Source organism: Dendrobates tinctorius, unplaced genomic scaffold (genome assembly GCF_039654945.1).
Source record: "Dendrobates tinctorius isolate UK_male_01 unplaced genomic scaffold, ASM3965494v1 ptg000102l, whole genome shotgun sequence".
Classification (NCBI taxonomy): Eukaryota; Metazoa; Chordata; class Amphibia; order Anura; family Dendrobatidae; genus Dendrobates; species Dendrobates tinctorius.
Window position 1 is genome coordinate 1,987,744 of NW_027361770.1, and position 18,012 is coordinate 2,005,755.

The following is an 18,012-nucleotide window of genomic DNA, read 5'->3' on the forward strand; positions in this document are numbered from 1 at the left end:
CACCCATAACCACACCCATTTTTTAGTAGTCACACCCATATCCACGCCCCAACCACACCCATTTAGCACTGCTGATCACACTGTTTCATAAACAATAATTATAAACAGAAAAGAAAAAAAATCTGTGTGTGGACGGTTGTATATAGCTGGCACGGTGTGTGGATGGTTCTATATAGCTGGCACGGTGTGTGGACGGTTGTACATAGCTGGCACGGTGTGTGGACGGTTGTATATAGCTGGCACGGTGTGTGGACAGTTGTATGTAGCTGGCACGGTGTGTGGACGGTTGTATATAGCTGGCACAGTGTGTGGATGGTTGTATATAGCTGGCACGGTGTGTGGATGGTATAACCCTGAGAAGCACAGGACAGTTTCTTGTTAGTTCTGGGCCATCGCTGTGAGGAAAAGTAACAAAATGGTTAAACCTGACAGCAGGGAGGGATGGAGTCACGTGTTGTCATGGACACCAGCTCATACACTTATGATATGACAACAACAGTCCCTCCCCAGTGAGCGCTCCATGCAGTACCTGGCTCTCACTCTAACAGATGTTGATCCCGGATCCTGCCTGTCTCACTCTCATATGCTGCCGCTCCATGCGCCCCGCATGGAGCGCCGCAGCAGCATGTGACAGAGAGAGACAGGCAAGATCTGGGATCAGCATCTGTTAGAGTGATAGCCGGGTACTGTATGGAGCGCTGAAGCGCCGCCGGTCCCCTGTCCTCCCATGGAGACCCGAATGATTACCTCCTGACATGCTGTAAGCTGACCGCCGGAAATTAGGTCAGCAGGAAGGAAAAAATGGACATTTAACTTTTTAGTCACAAAAATGATCTTTTAGCAACAATTTTTTTTATTTTCCCAAGGGTAGAAGGAGAAAGTGGACCCCAATAGTTGTCCAGTTTGTCTTGAGTACCCTGAAATCCCATATGTGGGGGGACCGCTGTTTGGGCGCACGGCAGGGCTCGGAAGCGAAGGAGCGCCATTTGACTTTTTGAAAGGAAAGTTAGCTTCAATCGTTAGCGGACACCATGTCGCGTATGGAGAGCCCCTGTGTGCCTAAACATTGGAGCTTCCCCACAAGTGACCCATTTTGGAAACTAGACCTCCCCCCCGAGGAACTTATCTAGATGTGTGGTGAGCACTTTGAGCAACCAAGTGCTTCACAGAAGTTTGTAATGCAGAGCCGTGAAAAAAACAAAAAATTTTTTCCACAAAAATTTTTTAGCCCCCAATTTCTCCTTCGTCTCATTGGGGGACACAGGTACTGTGGGTGTATGCTACTGCCACCTGGAGGCTGACACTAAGTGAACAAAAAAAGTTAGCTCCTCCTCCGCCACATACACCCTCTTCCCGATTGTGGGCGGAAACCAGTTTTTTGCTTAGTGTCCTTTGGAGGCACACACGTCTGGATGGCTCCAGACTGATTTTTTTTTTCTTGTTCCTCTACTATGAAGATAAGACCGGGGAGGCGGACCCTATTGAAGGGGTCCGATCTCAAACCTTCAACGGGCGAGCACGCGTTGTGTATCGCCTCCGCGTATCCTTTCCCGCGACGTGGGACATAATGACGGACTTAGCCATGGTCCACTTCTAGGTATTGAAACCATGGGGCTGTACAGAGGCACAAGATTAGTCTGTGCGGCCCCCACTGCTCCACCAACGCTAGGACGGCGGTGCGGCAAGGCGGCGGACGGTCCCTCTCCTCACCCCCTGAAGGGTTAAACGGAGCTAGGGTGCCTGCACCGTCCAGAAGTTACCCCATTCCCGCTACCTGAAATCATCATGGAACTCCTCTCTTGTCAGGTATGGAGGGCTGGGGAGGGCCCTGCGGCAGCGTTCGGAGGCTCCAGGCATGGGGAGAGGAGGATGCAGCCCCTGTCCCGTTTTTTCCCCCCCATCCAAACCCTGGCATGGACGCCGGGTTCTAACGCCGATTCTGGCGCCCATAGGATGTGGGGCGCCCGAGGTGTGCTCCTGCGCGCCCCCTCCCTCGGTGGGATGGTGTGTAAAAATTTAGCCCGCGGCTACGGCCAGGAGCTAGGCCGCGGGGAGGAAGTCCCTCCCTTCCGGCGTGACGTCATTTCCGACGCCCGCTCCTGTGACCAGGGCGGAAGCCGAACAAATTGAGCTCCCGGCTTCACTCCTGGGTAGGCCGCGACCAGGAGAAGACGTGGTCTACCCAGAGGAGATAAGGACGCAGGAGCATGCAGCGGAGCAGGGGGACACAGGATCGGGGTAAGTGTAAACCCAACCCTGGAGGTTACGTGCAGTTAGGGGTGCTGCTCCTCCTCTTCCTTCCCCCTCAGCTCCCATCGTATAGGCGGTATTCGTGAGTGTCTAGCCTGGCAGTAATATGGCCGGAAAAGGGATGACGCACACGTTCCTTTATGCCGCATGCATCTCCTGTGGAAGTATGTTTCCACGAGCACAGACCAAAAAATTATGTGACGCCTGTGACTCCGAGCGCGCACAGGAGCCCCCCCCTGCGTCAGAGTCCAGGGATTCAGATCCCCCGGAATGGGCCTTAACACTATCACGGTCTATGGCTTCTTTGACAAGAGAGATCGAGACCCTTCAAGCACCAGATAGGGGCAGAGACGGCGGCTCGCCTTTCTGGGAGGGGTCATCCACCTCACAAGAGCCTCCGGCCTGCAGGGGCCGCTCTCATGCTAAGCAGGCGCATAAGAAAAGAACCCACACGGTATCCCCGGGCCCATCCGGTGCTTCGGCATCCGTGAGTGCGGCGTCTCGTTCTCCGTCTCCATTTTACGAGGACGAGCAGGGTTCAGATGATGACGCAGATGAGCCCAAGGTGCCGGGAAACGGTCGACAGTCTCATCAAAGCTGTCAATCAGACTTTAGGAATCGAGGATGACGTCTCCATGGCTTCAGGCCATAAGGTGGCCTTTAAGCGGGCGAAATGACCGCATAGGGTATTTTGCACTCACCCAGAGTTCGAGGGCATAGTGCAGCGTCATAGGGAACGACCGGACAAGCGTTTCTAGGGCCTGAAAACATTGGAGGCAAGGTATCCATTTGCACTGGAGCTCTGTAAGAAATGGGCGGAATCCCCAGTGGTGGACCCGCCAGTCTCACGCTTGGCCTCGAAAACCTTGTTATCTGTGCCTAGTGGTTCTTCCATTAAAGACCCCCACAGATCGGCTCATAGAGAACTTGGCCCGCTCTGTATATGAAGCATCAGGGTCAGCTCTTTCTCCCTCGTTCGCAACATGGGTAGCAAAGGCCATGATGTCATGGTCAGAATCATTGAATAAGGTTCTGCAGGATAGGGATCTACCGACAGAGGTGTCGGAAATTGCGAGTCAGATTGCCATGGCCGGTGACTAATTAATCAATGCTTCCCTGGATGCGGCCAATTGTGCGGCACTGGCGGTGGCAAACGCAGTCGCCATTAGGAGGTTGAGAATGTGGCGGGCTGGTTCGATTTCCAAGAAGTCACTCACTTCCCTTCCGTTTCAAGGTGGTCGTCTATTTGGGGAGAAATTAGACCAGCTCATTGCAGATGCTACAGGAGGGAAAAGCAATTTTCTCCCACAGCAGAGGGTCAAACCACCGTTTCACTAACCTGAGGCACGGTTTCGGGTTTTTCGTAACCCTGGGTGGACAGCAGCAACCAATTCTGCTGCGCCAGCTCGCTACAACCAAGACAAGGACCGGCAGGTCACATATAGAGCCAACACACTAGGCAGGATGCGAGCTCGCCAGCCCAGGCCGAGGGGGACCAGGTCCCGAAGATCCTCAGCCAAATGACTCGGGGCACTCGGTACCTGAGGACGGCAGAGTAGGCGGCCTCCTGCTCCAGTTTTGCCACATCTGGGGCACGGTAGCACATGACTCATGGGTGGCGGAACTGGTGTCCTCAGGGTACAAGATAGAGTTTATCAAGTACCCCCCCAAAACGTTTTCTGTCCCAACTCCCCAAAGTGGAGCCCCGGGCAAGGGCACTGCTAAGGGCCGTCGATTCACTCCAGCGCAACGATGTCATTGTTCCCGTTCCAGAGCACAAGAAGGCTCAGGGGTTTTATTCCAATCTGTTCGCAGTCCCCAAAAAAGACGGGTTAGTCAGACCAGTGAAGGACTTAAACTTGTTCAGGAGCTTCATCAGGATCAAACATTTTCGAATGGAATCTCTCCGTTCAGTAATATCGGCCATGGAACAGGGAGAATACTTGGCGTCGATCGACGTCCAGGATGCCTATCTGCATATCCCTATTTTTCCTCCGCATCAGAGGTTCCTACGTTTTGCCATCGATGGTCGGCATTTCCAGTTTGTACCACTGCCCTTTGGGCTAGCCACCACCCCAAGAGTGTTTACAAAGGTAATGGCAGTTGTAATGACCATCTGACACTCCCGGGGCGTAGTCGTCTTGCCATACTTAGACGACCTCTTGGTGAAAGGCCCCTCATTTCGAGCATGCGAAGAAAACGTCAGCATCACGCTGGACACCCTTTCTCGCTTAGGATGGTTGATCAACAGGAAAAAAAATCATCCCTTGTCCCAGCCCAGAGGATTTCTTTTTTAGGGATTATTTTCGATACCTCCCGAGCGTTGGTAATTCTCCCTCAGGACAAGGCACTAGCGCTTCAGCAGGGGGTCCGGAAGCTTCTGCAGCCAGTCCCTCACACCATTCGATTTGGGATGAGAGTGTTAGGAAAGATGGTGGCAGCAATGGAAGCGATTCCGTTTGCCCAACTTCATCTTCGTCCCCTGCAGCACGCCGTCTTGTCAGCCTGGGACAGGAGCCCTTTCACGCTCGATTACCGGTGTCGTATGTCCTCCCAAGTCAGGCAGTCCCTACAGTGGTGGATGCACAGTTCCTCCCTTCTGCAGGGGAGATTTTTTCCCCCCGGAGCAATGGTTGGTGGTCACAACCGACGCGAGCCTCCTCGGCTGGGGAGCGTTTTTTCGCCGCCACGCGACTCGGGGACGATGGTCGCAGCAGGAAGCACGCCTACCGATCAACTTGATGGCGATACGGGCGGGTCAGTTGGCGCTGCAACAGTTCCAGCACTTGCTGGCAGGCCACCCTGTTCGGATTCAGTCGGACAACGCCACAGCGGTGGCTTACGTAAATCATCAGGGGGGCACTCGCAGCAGGGCGACCATGCGTGAGGTGGAACACGTACTCCTCTGGGCCGAGAGGAACCACTCGGTAATTTCGGCAGTCCACATTCCGGGCGTGGAAAATTGGGCCGCGGACTTCCGAAGGTCGGTAGGGTGTTGCATCCGGAGAATGGTCTCTGCACCCCGAGGTCTTCCAGCAGATTTGCCAATGGTGGGGAGCACCGGATGTGGATTTGATGACCTCCAGGGTGAACGCCAAAGTGCCCGTGTTCGTCGCTCGGTCTCCGGACCCGCGAGCGATCGCCGTGGATGCGTTGGTGGTTCTGCCATGGAACCAGTTTCGCCTTCCATACTTGTTTCCCCCGCTGCTGCTGCTCCCAAGGGTCATCAAGAAAATCAAAACAGAGGGGGTTCCAGCAATTCTGCTGGCCCCAGATTGGCCCCGACGGGCATGGTACGCAGATCTTGTGCAGATTCTCGCAGATGTACCTTGGCGACTGCCAGAGTGCCCAGCTCTACTGCCTCAAGGGCCGATTTACCACCCGAACTCAGGGGCCCTGCGTTTGACGGCATGGCCGTTGAATCTTGGATTCTAACTCAAGCGGGGTTTGGGCGCGAGGTGGTCACTACAATAGTTAGCACCCGGAAGCCTACCTCAGCAAAAATTTACCATCACACTTGGAAGGTCTTCTTTGGTTGGTGTAGAGATCGCAGGTTTTATCCATTGATTTTTTTTTTTTTTTCTATCCCCAACATCTTGGCTTTTCTCCAGTCGGGTTTAGACTCAGGGTTGGCCCCAAGTTCCCTTAAGAGACAGATATTGGCCTTGTCCGTCCTTTTCCAGCGAAAGATCGCTACTAATTTGCAGGTGAAGACCTTCATCCAGGGGGTCTCCCATTTGGTACCTCCCTATAGGGCTCCCCTGGACACCTGGGACCTTAACCTGGTTTTGAGGGTCCTGCAGGAAGCTCCTTTTGAGCCGCTGCAAGACATTTCTTTGTCATACCTTTCCAGGAAGGTGTTATTCTTGGTAGCCATAACTTCCATTAGGCGAGTCTCAGAGTTGGCGGCTCTGTCATGCCGAGCTCTGTTTCTCAATTTTTCAAGGATAAAGTGGTTCTCAGGCCAGCTCCCCCCTTTCTGCCGAAAGTCGCGTCCTCATTTCACATTAATGAGGATATTGTCTTACCTTCTTTTTGTCCGGCACCAGTACATCATGTGGAAAAGGCGCTTCACACACTAGACCTGGTGAGAGCACTCAGGAGATACGTGTCGCGGACGGCACCCTTTCGCCAGACGGATACGCTGTTCATGCTCCCCGAGGGGCGCAGGAAGGGACTCGCAGCTTCAAAAGTGACCATAGCCAGATGGATCCGTCTAACGATTCAGGAGGCCTACCGCATTGGAGGCACGCCAATTCCAGCAGGGATCAGGGCACACTCGGGCGGTGGGCGCTTCGGCGGAGCCGGTATGCAAGGCAGCAACCTGGTCCAGCCTGCACACATTTGTCAAACATTATAATATCCATGCTCAGGCCTCGGCGGATGCGAGCCTGGGTAGAAGGATACTCCAAGCAGCAGTGACACACCTTTAAGGCCTGTTTCACACTTCAGTTTTTTCAAAACAGTCAAAATCCGCCAAAAAGTGAAAATGGCGGATCCGCAAAAAATGTGTAAAAACGGATGCCAGCTGTTGGTATGGATCTGTTTTTTTTACGGATCCGTCCAAAAGCGGATACGTCCCATCCGCTGGCATCCGTTTTTTCCATCCGTTGGATCCGTTTTCTTGCTAATCCGTTTTTCCACACCTCCAAAATGGGATGCTCCCAAATATGATTGGCTCTTGGAGAATGCTCCCAAATGTGATTGGATCCTGGAAACTAGGGAAAACTATATCTAGGGTGTTGTAATACAAAATCTTTGAAAGGTTTTAGAGCTAGTGGCAGCGATGGAAGTAGTTATTGCGAGTATTGACAGCTTCTGTGTGGAATTTGATCTTCACTGCAATCGGTTGGCAATTATTGCTCTCCAGAGGGAGAAAAGAAGACTGCGAATCCTGCGTCTGAGGAGACGACGGCAGTGGATTCATCCGATAAATGCGCAGAGGTTTACCCATGGTGTGTTTTCTACACTATACCTGGAATTGAAGGATAATCCGGACAAGTTCTTCAACTATGTGCGCCTGAGGCAGGACTTGTTTGAGATATTGGTGGAGCGTGTTGGAGAACAAATCCGGAGAAGGGACACCTACATGCGGTTTTCTATTTCACCGGCGGAGCGTTGATGGTGACCCTTCGGTAAGTTATCTATTTTTTAAAAGGTTTCAGATTCTGCAGACTTTTATTGTTATGTTATGGCTTGTAGTTTGTATTAATTTTACTTTTTTCACAAGTTTCCTGGCAACTGGAGAATCATTCACCTCCCTCCATTACCAGTTCCGGCTTGGGATTTCAACGATATCTGGAATTGTACAACAGACCTGCCGGGCATTGTGGGATTGTCTACAGGAGGAATACATCCCATAGCCAAAACAGGACAGGTGGTTGGAGATTGCCGACAAGTTTGAACAAATCTGCCAGTTTCCAAATTGCGTTGGTGCTGTAGATGGGAAGCATATCAGGATTGTGAAACCCATCGGATCTGGATCAGAATTTTACAACTTCAAGAAATTCTTCTCCATTGTACATATGGCCATTGCAGATGCCAACTGCAAATTTATTGCCGTGGACATTGGTGCATATCGGCGTTCAAATGATTCTCAGGTCTTCAAGATGTCCGCAATGGGCCGTCGTTTGTATGGAGACAATTTTGACTTCCCACCTCCAAGACCACTCCCTGGATCAACAGGCCCACCAATGCCATTTGTGTGCGTTGGTGACGACGTATTTCAGCTGTCCAAACACCTACTCAAGCCATATGGTAGTCGTGGTTTGACACACCGCAAAAAAATATATAACTATCGATTGACCAGAGCGCGAAGAGTGGTGGAGTGTGCTTTTGGGATTTTAACTGCAAAATGGAGAGTGCTGTTAATGGCCATAAAAATGAAAACAGAGATGGTGGATGAGGTGGTGAAGGCGTGTGTCATCCTGCACAACTTTGTACTTTCAAAGGAACCTGTTTCCATAGAAGAAAATCTGTCTGAAACCACCTTATGGGATTATCAGCAGCCAACTGTTCGGAGTACTTTGCAAGAATGAGGGACACATTTGCGGATTATTTTCTGACACCAGAGGGAAAACTTGACTGACAAGATGACATGGTATAAATTTTTTTTTAATTTTTTTTATTTTTTACCAATTGTTGGTAATAAAAGTGTTATTTTTTCACATTTTAAACCACCGGTGTACTTTTGAAATGTTACCAAGTGTTTTTTTGTTTTTTTTTTAACCTTTTACACCACCGGTTTACTTTGTGAAATGTAATGTTGTGACATTTTTACACTACCGGTGTACTTTGTGAAATGTTACCAAGTGTTGTGACCTTTTTACAACACCGGTGTACTTTCAACCTTTACCAAGAAATAAACAAAAAAAAAGAAACTACACAATAAAGTTCTTTTGAAAAAATTGTTTTTATTTCTCAAATTTTTTTCAAAATTTTATATTAGAAAACTTTTTATTTTTTTGTTAGAAAATTTTTTAATTTTTTTTTTTTTTTTGAAAATACATAACAAAATAACATTACAAATGCTGGTAGTTTTGGGTGGAGATACTATGCCGGACAACTCATTGAAAAAAAATATGTCTCGGCGTCTGGTTTGACTCTGAATTCATCTGTTCCATGTATCTTCTGAGTTCCATGATACTTTGATTGATCATGGTCAACCCAGAAGATAACTGTTGTCCATAAGTGTGGAAACCATGCTGGACAGATGAGTTCAGACTCAAACAGTCAGACAAGGTCATCCTTTCCTGACCTCTCAGACGCTGCCGGCCAGAACCAAAAGTTGGTCGAGATGTTGCGGCAGTGTCTGAGGGGTGGGGAACAGGGTACAAGTCGTCACCAGCAGCTTCATGTGATGAAGTCTGCTCTGCTGCTCCAGTGCTGGTGGAGGGGATAGAGGGACAAGACGAGGGAAGGTAGAGAGGGGTCGGATACCTCGATGTGGTCACCGGGGGTGGTCTCACAAGGGATCCCTCCAGAGGGAGGCAACTCAGATGCAGGCTCCCGAGTGCTGCAGACGGTGCTAAAAAAAGAGAAAAAAAAATATATTAAGATATTAATATTTAATTTAACTGTGCTGAAAAAAAAAATTGGTTAAACATGTAAACATTTGTACTACAGAAATGGTGTGTGGAATATTTACCTTCTGGTCACCATCGTCGACCAGAGGAACGCCAGGGCTCTGTAATTTTTATACTGGGTTCCCCTGCGTCCTCCTGATGTCCTGCATCTCCTTGTTGAAGTCCCTCTTGAAGCGATCCCCAAGCGACCGCCACCGTGTGATAACCCTGTCACCTGTGAAGGAAAAAAACAAAGTGGTTAGTATTTAACACTTCACATGCTGTAATATAAGTTACTGAAATTGTAATACGCACTAAATCCCTGGCCCTCGCATCGAGCTCCTCCCAGTTCTCTACAACCTCGGAACACACCTCATCCCAGAGCCGTCGGTTGGTCGGCATGTAAACGGTTTCCCATGTTCCACAGCGGCTCCCGTGTTTCTAATTCATGGATGAGGTCGTCAGTGTTTATTATGAGACCCTCCTTAATTGGTCTCCGGGGAGCACGCTGTGAAACGTGAAGAAAAAAAAAAAATATTACATTCAATTCAAACAATGAGGTTCATTACTCAGTTATCCAAATAGGGTTACTTACCGTTTGCAGACCACCAGAGGCATCACCTCGACGACGCTGGGATGTCCTGGGAGTCGCTCTTGTGCGGGCACCAGATTGTGAAGACTGTAAAAAAATAAAATAAATTTTGGTTTGGATGGATTCGTAGTTATTGTGTGTGCGCTGTGATGAATGTTTGTGTTGGGTGTAGCATTATGTATGTATGTCTGTATGTGCTAAACTTACACTCTGCGAGCCCCCTCGCGTCTCTCCACCCTGAATGTCTCCTGGAAGCTCCTCAGATTCAGCTTCCTGTGAAAACATAATACATGCATATAGGGTTAAAAAAAAAAAATTAAAATAAGAGTAAAAAAACCCAAAACATTATTTACCTCAGTTCGCTGATGATGTGAGGGGGAGCTTTCAGAAGAAGACATTCCTGCGGTCTAGCTTGCGGGTCTGCTGCGGTGTGGCTGCTGCTGTCCTTCCTGAAGTGATCTGCAAGTATAAATAAAGACACTTGTTAAGCTACTATACAAAGGATAACAAAGGCTTTCAGGCCTTTATACTTACTGACAAAATTTCACTCTTTTGTGTGGGTCTGCTGCGGACTGGCGGGTGTGCGGTCCTTCCTGAAATGATCTGAAAGTATAAAGAAAATTTTAATAACATAAAAAAAAATCTTCATTGGTATTTAATGTGTGTAATTCCCTGAAACTGAGTATACCCACACTTTTAAGTGTTTGCATGTGTGTAAATTCCCTGACAGTCTCTCACTGAGAGTAACCACACTGTGATTGCATGTGTGTAATTCCCTGAAACTCTCACTGAGAGTGTAACCACACTGTGATTGCAGGTTCCTGTGTATACCCACACTTTGTGTTTGCATGTGTGAATTCCCTGAAAAACTCACTGAGAGTGTAACCACACTGTGATTGCAGGTGTGTAATTCCTGTGTATACCCACACTTTGTGTTTGAATTCCCTGAAAAACTCACTGAGAGTGTAACCACACTGATTGCAGGTGTGTAATTCCTGTGTATACCCACACTTTGTGTTTGCATATGTGAATTCCCTTAAAAACGCTCACTGAGAGTGTAACCACACTGTGATTGCAGGTGTGTAATTCCTGTGTATACCCACACTTTGTGTTTGAATTCCATGAAAATCTATCACCGAGAGAATACCCAAGTGTTTGAAAGTGTAAATTCCAATCTCTCACTTGAGAGTATAACCACACTTGTATACCAAAAACCAACACTTTATGTACATTTTTTGTACATATAGCCATACTTAATTTTACCTGGTTTTAAAATAATACTACGGACAGTTTTTAAAAAGTTTTTATTACATTTTTTTTTTTAGTTAATTGTTTTTCTTTTTTTTTTTTACACAAGTAGGAGCTACTCTGCTCTTTATTTTAAATACCACAATAAATGAAAAATAAAAAAAAAGTGATATACAAGAGAAACACCACATACAATACACAGTACAATCACAGCACAATTGCAAATATGAAAATAAAATTCAGTACACATGCAACAGAAAAAGAATTAAAATATGAAAAAAAAAGCATACTAAGGGTATGTGCACACTTTGCGGTTTCTGCTGCGTTTCCGCAGCGGTTTTGGCTCTGCAGAAACGCAGTAGATTCTGCTGCGTTGTACAGTACCTTTATTTCCTATGGAAATAAAAAAAAGCTGTGCACATGCTGCGTTTTTTTCCGCGCGGTTTTGCTGCGGTTTTCAAAACGCAGCATGTCAATTGTTTGGTGCAGAAACGCTGCAGTATTACACCTCATCCATTATGAGGTGATAAACCGCAGGACTTTGTCCTGCGGATTTACCTGCGGTTTTCTCTGCAAAATCCGCAGAGCCAAAAACTATGTGTGCACATACCCTAAAAATACACACACACATGCCACACTAGGAGGCCACGAACATACATGCAGGAAGGCACACCACACACACAGACATGCCCCACACAAATAGTTTAGCACAATTGCAAATATTTAAATAAAATTACAGTACTATGAAAATAAAATTCAGTGAACATGCAACAGAAAATCAATCAAAGTATGAAAAAAAAAAAAAAAGCATAATAAAAATACACACACAACACTGGGAGGCCAAGAACATACAGTGCCTACAAGTAGTATTCAACCCCCTGCAGATTTAGCAGGTTTACACATTCGGAATTAACTTGGCATTGTGACATTTGGACTGTAGATCAGCCTGGAAGTGTGAAATGCACTGCAGCAAAAAAGAATGTTATTTCTTTGTTTAATTTTTTTTTAAATTGTGAAAAGTTTATTCAGAGGGTCATTTATTATTCAACCCCTCAAACCACCAGAATTCTGTTTGGTTCCCCTAAAGTATTAAGAAGTATTTCAGGCACAAAGAACAATGAGCTTCACATGTTTGGATTAATTATCTTTTTCCAGCCTTTTCTGACTATTTAAGACCCTCCCCAAACTTGTGAACAGCACTCATACATGGTCAACATGGGAAAGACAAAGGAGCATTCCAAGGCCATCAGAGACAAGATCGTGGAGGGTCACAAGGCTGGCAAGGGGTACAAAACCCTTTCCAAGGAGTTGGGCCTACCTGTCTCCACTGTTGGGAGCATCATCCAGAAGTGGAAGGCTTATGGAACTGCTGTTAGCCTTCCACGGCCTGGACAGCCTTTGAAATTTCCTCCCGTGCCGAGGCCAGGCTTGTCCGAAGAGTCAAGGCTAACCCAAGGACAACAAGAAAGGAGCTCTGGGAAGATCTCATGGCAGTGGGGACATTGGTTTCAGTCAATACCATAAGTAACGTACTCCACCGCAATGGTCTCCGTTCCAGACGAGCCCGTAAGGTACCTTTACTTTCAAAGCGTCATGTCAAGGCTCGTCTACAGTTTGCTCATGATCACTTGGAGGACTCTGAGACTGACTGGTTCAAGGTTCTCTGGTCTGATGAGACCAAGATCGAGATCTTTGGTGCCAACCACACACGTGACGTTTGGAGACTGGATGGCACTGCATACGACCCCAAGAATACCATCCCTACAGTCAAGCATGGTGGTGGCAGCATCATGCTGTAGGGCTGTTTCTCAGCCAAGGGGCCTGGCCATCTGGTCCGCATCCATGGGAAGATGGATAGCATGGCCTACCTGGAGATTTTGGCCAAGAACCTCCGCTCCTCCATCAAGGATCTTAAGATGGGTCGTCATTTCATCTTCCAACAAGACAACGACCCAAAGCACACAGCCAAGAAAACCAAGGCCTGGTTCAAGAGGCAAAAAATCAAGGTGTTGGAGTGGCCTAGTCAGTCTCCTGACCTTAACCCAATTGAAAACTTGTGGAAGGAGCTCAAGATTAAAGTCCACATGAGACACCCAAAGAACCTAGATAACTTGGAGAAGATCTGCATGGAGGAGTGGGCCAAGATAACTCCAGAGACCTGTGCCGGCCTGATCAGGTCTTATAAAAGACGATTATTAGCTGTAATTGCAAACAAGGGTTATTCCACAAAATATTAAACCTAGGGGTTGACTAATAATTGACCCACACTTGTATGTTTAAAATTTATTAAAATTTAACTGAGCAACATAACTTTTTGGTTTGTAAGATTTATGCATCTGTTAATAAATCCTGCTCTTGTGTGAAGTTTGAAGGCTCTAACTTATTTGCATCTTATCAAACCTGCTAAATCTGCAGGGGGTTGAATACTACTTGTAGGCACTGTACATACAGGAAGGCAGATCACACACACAAACACGCATGCCACACACACACAGGCCCCACACACACAGGCAGACAAGCCACAGACACACCAATAGTTATACTCACACAATTGCAGGCTGGCTTGCTAGCAGGCCTCTCCATCCTGTCTTGGTGCTGGGCTGATGTCAGGCAGGCTGGTGCAGGGGTCTTGCTCTCCAGGGGTCTTGCAGCTGGGCAGGCAGGTTTTATAGCTTGCTGGCTGGCAGGCTCTGTCTCTGTCTCCTATCAGTCTGGCTGGTGCCGGATGTCTGGGCCCAATGATTAATTAGCCCACCTTATATAGTTTTGGGACTGTCTGGAAAAGTATCTTTTTTACTGAGCATGCTCAGTGCGATTTAGCGGATTCCGCAAAATAGCGGATCCGCTGCCCATAGGCGCCCATTCTATCGCATGGCGGACAACGGCGGATCCGCCGTCGTCCGCCATTTTGTTGGCGCCAAAAAACGTTGCAAGCTCCGTCCACCTCAGACAGAATCCGCCAGGAATCTGGCGGATCCGCCGAATAGCGGACGTAATGGACAACCATCCGACAAAATCCAACAGTAATGTATCCCAATCGGAAAAAATGGCGGATCCGCCACAAGAAAAGCGGATGCGCCATTTTGAAATTTTGGCGGACTTTGACTGATGGTGAAAAACTGAAGTGTGAAACAGGCCTAAGCAGGAGGTGCATGTGGCTTGGATCGGTGAGTCAATCTCCCACCCAGGGACTGCTTTAGGACGTCCCACAGTACCTGTGTCCCCCAATGAGACGAAGGAGAAACATGGATTTTTGTGAGAACTCACCGTAAAATCCTTTTCTCCGAGACGCTCATTGGGGGACACAGCACCCACACTATTAGCCAGTTGGCTCTTGTTTATTTAATTAATATACTTTTTTGTTATTGTGAGGGTGGTCCTTTTTTTTCAGACATATTGTTATCTGCATTAAGGCTGATTTATGTTCTCCTGCTGTTGCACTAAACTGGTTACCTTAGGAGCGCTGCTGGAAGTGAAGCGCTGAATTAAGGTTATAGATGGGTAGCTGAGTAGCAGTTTGTGTCCGCTGATGGAACGAGGTGCTAGGTGAACCTGCTAGTGATCCAGCCGAGCACCATCACCCAGTCTACCTCACCGAGCACCAGCCACCCTAAGTAAGTGCACCAACCCAGCACTTCGTTTCCACAGCTGGCCTAGCCTGTCATTCACTCACATCTACCATACAGGGCCTGAGCTCCAACCGCTCTCCATCTGGATCAACTAACGATCACTAGCAGCCAGGTTCACCTAGCCCAGCACCTCGTTCTCTTAGCGCGGTGAATCCTTTTAAATTTCTGACTTGTAAAAAATGAGACCAACAGCTGGGTGGCACTTCTTCCCTTCAGAACCCACAGACCACGTCTACCAAACAACAGAAATCAGGCATTAAAACATTTCTCCTCTCTTATACATAATCTGCAGAAGAAACCAGAGATGAATGATCACTTTTTCTCCTTCATGTCAAAGATTTTCGAAAACTGCTATGCAGAACTAGCTCCCACTCTCAAAGACTCTGAAGAATGCTGGTTCCTACCCATGGTTGGAGTATACCACCCTAAGAAACCCGGCCAGATTAGAGTGGTGTTTGACTCCAGTGCTAAGTTTGATGATATCTCCCTGAATGATGTTCTACTGACAGGACCAGACCTCAATAACAAACTGCTGGGAGTACTTATGCGCTTCCTTAAGGATTCCATTGCCTTCATCGCTGACATGCAGCAAATGTTCCATTGTTTCCTTGTGAGAGAGAGAGACAGGAAGTTCCTAAGATTCTTCTGGTACAGAGACAATGATCCTACTAAAGAGGTCACAGAGTATCGCATGAGTGCACATCTTTGGCAATAGTCCTTCACCTGCAGTCACCATTTATGGGCTCAAAAGGTCAGCTCAAGAAGGAGAAGCAGAATACAGATCAGATGTCAGACAATTCATGGAAAAAGGACTTTTATGTTGATGACTGTCTGAAAGCCATGCCTTCAAATGAGACTGCCATCATTCTCAGGAGAGCCCAAGAGATGCTTGTTTGCTCTAATCTCAGGCTTCACAAAATGGCCTCAAACAGCCAAGAACTCATGAAAGCATTCCCTTCACAAGATTTGTGTAACGGTCTCAGAGACCTGGACCTGGGGTCAGACCCCACACCAATGCAACGCAGCCTTGGGCTTCTCTGGAACCTACAGACACTTTTACCTTTCAGGTCAGCCAGGAAGAAAAGCCTTTCACACACAGAGGTGTCCTGTCTACCATCAACAGCCTGTACGATCCCTTGGGTTTCACAGCTCCTGTTACTATACAAGGCAAAGCCATTCTAAGAGACTTAACTAAGGAGACATCTGACTGGGATGCACCTCTGCTACCTGATAAGAGTATCCATTGGGAAGTATGGAAGAACTCTTTAGCAGCCCTCTCCAACCTGAATGTGCCAAGACCATACACCCCTGTGCCGTCTACAGAAATACAAAGCCAAAGACTGTATGTATTTGCAGATGCTTCTGTCAAAGCAATTGCTGCTGTTGTCTATCTCAAAACTGTAGACTACAAATGTTAGAGCCACATTGGATTCGTTATGGGGAAGGCCAAACTTTCTCCACAGCCAGAGCACACTCTACCCAGGCTAGTGCTGCTGTCTTGGCCGTTGAGTTAGCAGAGTTCATCGCATCTGAGATGGATATCGACCTGACACAAGCCAAGTTCTACTCAGACAGCAAAGTAGTCCTGGGATACATCCACAATGAAACTAGATGATTCTATGTTTATGTTAACAACAGAGTGCTACGAATTAGGAGATCAGTTCATCCAAAACAGTGGCATTACATTCCCACGGACCAAAATCCTGCAGATCACGCAACTAGAGCAGTTGACGCAAGTCGACTAGGGAGCACAACATGGCTCTCAGGACCAAAACTATTGTACACTGAGGAACGTTTTCCAGACACTTTTGAACTAGTAAGAGAGGACTCAGATACTAGAATCTGCCCTCAGGTGTCTATACTTCATACAATGACTCCAGCTACTCTCCTCACCCAGAAAACAGGACTATCCAGTGTCCCTCCACGAGGATTCGACGTTAAGGACCTCTACAAGCGCCAACGGAGACAGGTACAAAGTCTTGCAAACGCATTCTGGGACAGGTGGCGCAAAGAATATTGGTTTACCCTGCAGCCACGGATGAAGTGGCAATCTACCAGGCCTCATCTGAGGATTGGTGACCTCAGAGTGTTCTGTCTCTGACATTTAATTCAGAATCCCTGATTATCTGTTTGTTAAATGTTTTCTCTCTCCTTTCTCCCTTTGTGACAGCATCACTGGTATGTATTCATGTTTCCTGTATCCAATTCCTGTCTCATATTAGCCTAGTTAATTAGTCTGTTCCCTGGTTAGCTATTAGCGCAGATGTTGATTTGTTCATCCAGCTTGCAGGAACTAGTGAAACTGCACTCACCCACCTAGTGAGATTCAAGTCACCGGCTACACAGAGACTAATACAGCTACAGCAATCTCTGCACAGCCAAGCATTCCCCCAAGACACCATGTCCCACAAATCATACAGGACAAAGTCTGTTACATCTGTCTCCTCAAAGACTATATCCATCACCAGCACGGTCACCATTGCACGCGCAAATGCTGAAGCCGCCAAAATGCGAACAAGCTATGCTGAAGTAGAGATGCAACGTAAATTAGAGAAGACACACAAGATGCCGCCTTAGAGAGCCTAGCAGTAAAAAGAGAAGCTGCTGCAGCACTAGCTGAAGAATCACTAATAGTCGCGCACAATCCTGAGCTGCATAGCCGAAGCAGTATGTCAAGTCTGAAGTTGCCACTGTAAGATTTGCCACAATGCACATCTCAGTATGGTAATAAACTTCCTGATCCAAACTATAACCAAGAACATGACACATCCAGTGAAATGAGTGAGAGTCATCATGAGGCTTAGCTCCAGGAAAACGTGGCGCAAAACAATTCTGCTAATGACTACCTTGCCCCTCGCCAGGTAACCAACGTGAATCACCTTGCTGACACACCGCACATCAGACCGAAGCAATATGACACCGGCTGGCGCCACCCTGAAGATACTAACAGGTATGAACGCACCTCACATCACTATCAGGGTGAACCATTACCAGTATACAGTACTCTGCTGACAACCGGTTCAAAACAGAATTTGCTAAGTTCTTCACATGACGTGACCTGGTTGCCAAGGGACTCATGAAATTCACTGACCACATTGAAGGTTACAGAGCTAGGAAAGCTACCTTTCAAAATGTCACTAGAGACTTGGGGCTACAACACAGGGAAGAGATAGACCTCTTAGTCAAATACCTTGGAGAAGAGTCAATCAAACACGCCGTAAGGATCAGA

The 18,012-nt window shown here is 47.5% G+C and overlaps 1 protein-coding gene across 2 annotated transcripts in view; it reads left to right on the forward strand.

Annotated features, from left to right (window-relative positions):
* Positions 1–18,012, forward strand: part of ALG2 (ALG2 alpha-1,3/1,6-mannosyltransferase) — an 87,020-nt gene that overhangs the window by 6,213 nt on the left and 62,795 nt on the right. The window lies entirely within an intron of this gene.